The following is an 8460-nucleotide window of genomic DNA, read 5'->3' on the forward strand; positions in this document are numbered from 1 at the left end:
ACTATAAAGAACTTGTGAATTTGGAGTCAGAAAACCTGGCTTCAAATCCTTACCGTCCCATGTCCTACCTTTGGGCCTTAGTTTCCTCACAGGTAAAATGAAGAGGTTTGTCCACCTTCAAGGGTAAGAACTCATTATTTGAAAAAAATTTTCAAAGAAACCTGAAAATTAATCTGACAAAAACTAGGGATGAACGAACATCTTGCCTGACTTAGAGAAATGAACTTCAAATTAGTAAGATATAAAGGGTGAAATGCTAAAAAAAATGAGAGTTATGACGAAAATTTTAACTTTCAAATTTATCAACAGGTGGACAGTTTATGATCACTTGAGGGATAGAGTATAGATAGCAAGATAAAATGAACTATGTTTTAAAGATGAAATTTAAAAGTCCCCCCTTTCCCAAACAAAATAGCTTAGGTAAAAGAATTAGAAGGAATGAGGTAATAGGGTGAACCTTTGCTTCCAATTCTTCTGAAAGGAGTCTACTTTCCAGTTTCCACTAATTCAAATTTGTAAGAGTAAAAGCTGAGGGTGGAGACAAGGTGGTGGAGAAGATACAAATTATCATGTGATCTCTATCAAATTACCCTTCACAAAACTGATATAATACAAGTTATTTCCCAATTGATGAATGGTCAAAGGATAAGAAAAGGGAATTATCAGGCAAAGTAATAGAAGCTCTCTTTAGACATGCAACTCTAGACATGCAAAAATACTCTAAATTATTATTATTTAGAAAAATGCAAAGTACAACAAATCTGAAGTACCACCTTACAACCTATGAGATTAGCTCTTATGATAGAAAAGTAAAATTACAAAACATGGAGGGGATATGGAAAAGTTGAGACATTAATGCCTCATTGTGGGAATTGTGAACTGATTTGACCATTCCAGAAAGTAGCTTGGTCTATGTCCAAAGGCCTATAACAGTACATACGCTTTGAGGCAGTAATGCAATTATTTGGTTATTATCTCAAGGAGATAAAAAATAAAAAGGGAAAGGATTTGCATATACAAAAATATTGAAAACAGCTCTTTTGTGGGGGAAGGAAAAGAATTAGGAAGTGAGAGGATGGGGAAGAGTAAAGGTGGTGGCTTAGAAGCTGCAAAAGTCAAATCCTCTATGAAAACCCATCCATAGCAATGAAAAACAAAGCTCTTTGAGGAAGTCAGAAAATCAAATACAACAACAGGACAGAGTTGGGGTACCCTCCTACTTGATTCAATGTAAAAGGTACACAGAGAAGGTTGAATTCTCAGTTTAAGGGATAGAAAAAGGAAATTTCCAGGTCCCTTACCCCACCTACTCTGCTGAGAAGTAGGTGGTTGCTGGGATCTCAGAGCAAGGGCTCCAGCTACCACTGCTACCCAAGGTTCAGGGTTATTACCACAGCTGGCAGAGAGGCAGCACTGGAGGAGAAGGGCAGAGAGGAGGGAAGCCTGGTCATAGCCTTCAGTTTCCACTCCTCTATCTGGGGCTCCTGCTTGACCTCAGAGCTCATTGAGCTCTGTAGATCATCTAAACTGGATCAGTCCAATCTACAGATAGTGAAGAAAAACTCCAGGGGGACAGAAAAGTTCAACCTCCAACACCACTCCTCCACCACTCAACAACTATTATGTTGAGACCAGCAGTAAGAATCCTGCTGCTGGGGATCCCAAGGAGAAGGCTGCAACCATGACAGAGTACTTTGGTACCACTACAGGAAGCTCAGGATTCTGACCAGGCAGCTGGCAGAAAGGAAGTGAGAAGGACAAGGATAACTACCTTCAGCCTCCACAGCTTAACTTTCACCTTCATATTATGCTAGCGGCTGAGGAAGATCTGCTCTCAGGGAACATTAATACAACAGGTTAATTCCATCAGCCTCATCAAGTTAATCAGAAGATCAGAGAAGCCCAAACTCACAGACCCAGGAAATGAACAGAACAGCAAGAATATAGCCAATGAGGAGTCAGAAAGAAGGAAAAAATAGAAGTGAAAAAGAAAAAAGAAATTACAAACAACAGCTTCTATTCAGGTAATGAAGAAAGAACAAATGGAACAGAGGAGGACAAAAGAACATCAAGCAAAACCTCAGGAACTCCAGCAAATTGGACTCACGCTTTCAAAGAACTCAAAAAGTAATTAAGAGAGGCTGAAGAAAATTTGGGGAAAAAATTTAAAAAGCAAAATAGATCATCTGGAAACAGGTACATGAACTGAAACAAGAAAATAACAAACTTAAAAGCCAGAATTAATCAGCTTGAAAACAAGGCAAAGAAAGTGAATGATGACCTATAAAGAAAAATAGATGAAAAAGAAAAGGTGATAAAAAAAAACTAGGGATTAAATTTAGTCTTTAAAAATAAGCATTGAAAAACTAGAATCAAAATTCTTCACAAGGCAGCAAGAGTCTATAAAACTAAATCAAAAGAATGGAAAAAATTGAGGAAAATATGTTACCATACCTCATTGATAAAACAACAGACCAGGAAACAGATCCAGGAGTGAAAATTTAAGAATTATTGGATTACTGGAAAATCAAGAGAAAAGGAAAATTATCCAAGAAAACTTCCCTGATATTCTTAAGCAAGAGGGTAATTAAATAATTAAATAATTAAAACTAGATCTAAAGGATTGGAAAAACATGGATTGCTCATGGGTAGGATGAGCTAACATAATGAAAATGACCATCCTAACCAAATTAATTTACTTATTTAGTGCCATACCCATTGAACTAACAAAAAAACCTTTTTACTGAATTATAAAAAACCATAACAAAGTTCATTTGGAAGAACAAAAGATTAAGGATATCCAGAAAAATCATCAAGGGGTAAGTAACCTCAGAAAAAGAGTCTATGATAAACCCAAAGATCCCAGCTTTTGGAACTAAAAACCACTATTTGATTAAAAAAAAACTACAGGAAAATTGGAAGATACTATGGGAGAGATTATGTTTGGATCAAAATCTCACACCCTACACCAAGATAAACTCAGAATCAGTGAATGGCTTGAATTTAAAGAAGGCAACTATAAGTAATTTAGGTGAATACAGAATAGCATACATTTCAGATCTATGGGAAATGAAAGATTTTAAAACCAAGCAAGAGTTTGAAAACAATCACAAAATGTAAAATAAATAATTATGATTACATCAAATTAAAAAGGTTTTGAACAAACAAAACCAATGCAACCAAAATTAAAGGGAAGCAACAAATTGGGAAACAATATTCATAACAAAAACATCTGGCAAAGGTCTAATTACTTGAATTTATAAAGAGTTAGCTAAATCAATTTTACAAAAAATCAATCCATTCTCCAATTGATAAATGGGCAAGGGACATGAATAGGTAATTTCCAGTTAAAGGAATCAAAACTATTAATAAACACATTAAAAGTGCTCTAAATCTCTTATAATCATATTGATGCAAATCAAAACAACTCTGAGGTATCACCTCACAACTAGCATATTGGCTAACATGACAGCAATGGAAAGTAATGAGTGCTGGAGGGGATTTGACAAAGTCAAGACATAAATGCACTGCTGGTAGAGTTGTGAATTGACCCAACCATTCTGGAAAGCAATTTGGAACTATGCTCAAAGGGTGCTAAAAGACTGTCTGCCCTTTGAGCCAGCCATTGCACTGCTAGGTTGGTACTCCAAAGAGATGGTAAGGAAAAAGACCTCTACAGGAATATTCCTAGCTACATTCTTTGTGGTGGCAAATAATTGGAAAATGAGGTGTTTCCCTTCAATTGGGGAATGGCTGAACAAATTCCGATATATGTTGGTGATGGAATAGCATAGTGCTCAAAGGTATAATAACCTGGAGGAATTTGAAGGGAACTGGAATGACCTGCAGGAATTGATGCAAAGTGAAAGTAGCAGAACCAGGAGAACATTGTACACAGAGACTGGTACACTGTGGTATAATACAATCGAATGTAATGGACTTCTCCATTAGTGGCAATGCAGTGATCCTAAATATCTTGGAGGGATTTAGAAGAAAGAACACTACCCACATTCAAAGGAATAACTGTGGGGTTAGAAATACAGAAAAAAAAAAACTGCTTGATTACATGGGTTGAGGGGATATGATTTGGGATATAGATCCTAAATGAAAATCCTAATGCAAACATCAACAACATGGAAATAAGTTTTGATCAAGGACAAATGTACTACCCATTGGAACTGTGTGTCAGTTATGGTAAGGGTGAGGAGAGGGAAGGGAAAAAAAGAATATGATTTTTGTAACCAAGGAATAATGTTCTAAATTGACTAAATAAATAAATACATACATAAATGGGGGAAAAAAGAAGTATACTTAGAAGGTACAGTGTATAGGATTATACATCAAAACATATTAAAAAACTAGTAAAAAAGAGGTTAATACTAAGAGTAATGGGAATGGAGAAAAAAATTGGTAAATACAAAGTTCATAAAGAAGCACACGGGGGAGGAGGGGAGAAGATCAATATAATGGAAGGGCTGAAGAGTTTGGTGACAGCTAATAGTTAAATTTACCCTCATTGGAATTGACTCAGAGAGGGAAGAACAATCAGATCCCCTGGGGAAGAGAATGGTTTCCTTCTCTATAGAGAAGTAGAAGGGTAATAAATGCGTTGGTAGGGAGGGGAGCAATACGAGAGAGAGAGAGGTTCTGTGGTCATTTAAAAGGCACTATAGAAAGAGGAGAATAACAAGAGGGAAGTGGGTGGGAAGGGAAGTAATAATAGGGAGGTTCTAATGGGGGGAAACTGACGAAAAGAGATAAGTTGGAGGGGAGGGAAAGAAGGATAAGAGAAAAGTCACAATAAATGGAGGAAATCAAAATGGAGGGGAATACACAGACAGACAGTAACCATAACTGTGAATGTGAATGGGATGAACTCACCAATAAAATGGGAGTGGATAACACAATGGATTAAAAACCATAATCCTACCTTATGTTCTCTATAAGAAACACACTTGAAGCAGATAGACATATACAGGTTAAAGTTAAGAGGGTACAGCAGAATTTACTTGGCTACAACTGAGACAAATAAGGCAAGAGTAAACATTATAATTTCAGACAAAGCTAAACCAAAAATAGATTTCATTAAAAGAGGAAAGGAAGGTAATTACATTCTGATGAAATGCAGAAGAAATAAAGAAATATCAGTTCTCAACATATATGCACCAAATGGTATAGCATTCAGATTTCTAAAGGAGATAAAGGAGGAAATAGAAGCAAAAACCATACAAGTGGGGGAATTTGACCTTCTCTTTTCAGAACTAGATAAATCAAACCAAAAAATAAATAAGAAGGAAGTAAGGAAAATCAATTAAGTGTTTGAAAAATTAGAGCTAATAGATATCTGGAGAAAATTAAATAGGGAAAAAGGAATATAGCAACTTTTCAATAGCACATAGCACATATACAATCACTGACCATGTACACTAAGGCATAAAAACATTGCAAACAAATGTAGAAAAGCAGAAGGAATGCAATTTTCAGATCCTATTTCAATAAAAACCATAAGGGCTTATTGAAAGGCAGATTTAAAATTAATTGGAAACTAAATAATCTAATTCTTCAAAAGTGGTGGGTCAAAGAACAAATCAAAGAAACAAGTCCAGACTTCAGTGAAGAGAATGACAATGGAGTAACAACATATCAAAATAAGGGGAATGCAACCAAAGGAGTGCTCAGAGGAACATTTATATCCCTGAGTGCATATAACAATATATCAGAGAGGGAAGAGCTCAATGAATTGGGCATTCAACCTAAAAAAAAAAAAAAACTAGAAATACAATGAATTAAAATCCCCAGATAAAACTAAATTGGAAATTCTAAAAATCAAAAAGGAAATTAATAATATTGAAAGTAAAAGAACTATCAAACTAATAAAAAGACTAGGAGCTTTTACTTTGAAAAAACACATTAAATAGATAAAGTAATGAAAGTAATGATTAATCTAATAAAAAAGAAAGAAGAAAATCAAATTAATAATATCAAAGGTGAAAAGGGAGACCTCACCTCTAATGAAGAGGAAATTTAAGCAATTACTAAGAACAATTTTTCCCAATATATGACAGTAAATATGACAATCTAGGTGAAAAGGGTGAATATCTACAAAAATATAAATTGCCTAGATGAACAAGAGGATATAGAATACTTAAACAATCCCATCTCAGAAAACAAAATTGAACAAGTCAGCAGGGAACTCCCTTAGTAAAAATCTCCAGGGCCAGATGGATTTACAAATGAATTCTATCAAACATTGCAAGAAGAAGTAATCCCAATGCTATACAAAGTAGTTGACAAAATAAACAAAGAAGGAGTTTTACCAAAGTCCTTTAATGACACAAATATTGTACTGATTTCCCAAACCAGGAAGACCAAAACTGGAAATAGAAAACTACAGACCAATCTCCTTAATGAATATAGATTCAAAAATCTTCAATAAAATACTAGCAAAAAAAAAGTCAAAGAAGTTATCACAAGGATTATTCACTGTGATCAGTTGGGATTTATAGCAGGAATACAAGGATGGTTTAAGAGAAAAAAACATTCATAAAATTGATAATATCAACAATCAAACCAACAGAAATCACAAAATTATCTCAATAGATGCAGAAAAAGCCTTTGACAAAATGCAACATCCATTCCTATTAGAAACAACAGAAAGTATAGGAATACAGGCGACTTTCCTCAATATAATAAAAAGTATGTATTTAAAAATATCTGCAAGCATCATCTGCAATGGGGATAAATCAGAAGTCTTCCCAATAAGATCAGGAAGGTAGCAAGTTTGCCCATTGTCACCTCCATTATTTAACATTGGAATTGGAGCTCCTGGACAGAACAATCAAGGGTGTGCCTGATTAAATCAAGAACACCTTGAGACCAAAACCCTGAGCCTAAGTCTGGCATTAGAATCTGATCTGCACCTGACCTGATCAAGTTCAGACTGAGATCAAAAACTCACACCCAAGCCTGAGGAAAGTCTTTAAGTTATCAGCATCTCAAGGGTCAATGGAATCAGGAGAGGGAGGGGACCCTCAGAGTTCTCAGCCCTCAGACCATCTGATAAACTAGTAATAATCCAGAACATAAGTCAAAACTAGCACCAAGAAAGGACTGAAGTTTAAGAGGGCACTTCAACTTCCCAGAAAACAGAACCTACCTATAATTAGATAGGGAAAATGAGCAAACAATCAAAAAAGCCCCTAAATCTAGAGACATTTTATAGAGAAAAAATAACAAGGTACACACAGAAGGGGACAACAAAAATAAAGGAAACAACTTCTAATTTATCCTTTACAAAACTAGTTTTCTATGTTTTTGTTTACATGTTTTCTCCTCCACTGGTTGGTAAGGTCATGGAGTACAGGGATAGGGTTTTTTTTTTTGTTTGTTTGTTTTAGTATTTTTTGATTTTTATAATAGAGGGCATTGTAATATTCAGCATTTTGCACAATGTCTGGCATATAGTAAGTGCTTAATTAATGTTAGTTGATTGATGAAACAGAGGTCAGAGCAGCCCTGGATCGATCTGCTAATTTCATGGGTCTCCCAACTGTATATTTGAAAAATCTGTTTCCCTAAAAAAGAACTACATTTCTTGGGAGCCCACTGGCTTCCTGTAATTTTGGACCTTATAATTTCAGAAAATATACATTGAAATTTTTAATTATATGTAACCAGGAAAATAAAATATCTTTGAATAAAATTATTTTTTAATTAAGAGTTATATTTTTTTTAAAGATAAAAGGCTATTAAGCAGCATGCTCATCTGATGTGGCCTGGCCTCTTAGCAGTGCTGAATGACATACTGATTTTCTCTAATAACACAGGAAGTTTTCTATTGTGAATAGATACCTGAATTCTCCTTGTTCAGACTGGCTTACTACCAGGCTCAATAAGTAAATGAAGAGAGGAAATTCAGTCAGAGCTGAATAAACAGACCTTTGGGAGATTTTATGTTACATGAGTCACTTCCCTTCCCTGAAGTTTTTTGTCCAGAAAATGGCTTGAAGGTTTGATTCCATTCCTTCCCTAAGACCATGGAGAGGCATTTGTCCCCTCATCCTCATCACCAGCACACCAGAGCTCCAAATCTGATGTTATCTGCCAGGCCAATTGGCTGCCAGGAGACAAGTATGGACAATGATATCAGAGAGGGCCAGTTTTCTAATTCTGGCCTCTGACCAGTTCCAGGTTCTCTTGGCTATGGGAGTTTTTTGGAACCTCGAGGCCAGAGCATTGTAGAACCAGGTCACAGGAGTCACAGAACTACAATGTAGGAACCAGTGCATAAACTAGGGATGAACAGGCCTCCCTGGAAGGAGAACAGTACCTCAGAAAGGCCCAGATTTGGAGGTAAACCCCTGGATTTGGTACTCAGAGGGTAGGCCAAATGCAAGAAATCATCAAAGGTCCAAGTGAATTATTGTGCCAAGGAGAATACATAGGTCATGGAAACCTACC

The sequence above is a fragment of the Monodelphis domestica genome, chromosome 3 (genome assembly GCF_027887165.1).
Source record: "Monodelphis domestica isolate mMonDom1 chromosome 3, mMonDom1.pri, whole genome shotgun sequence".
Taxonomy (NCBI): Eukaryota; Metazoa; Chordata; class Mammalia; order Didelphimorphia; family Didelphidae; genus Monodelphis; species Monodelphis domestica.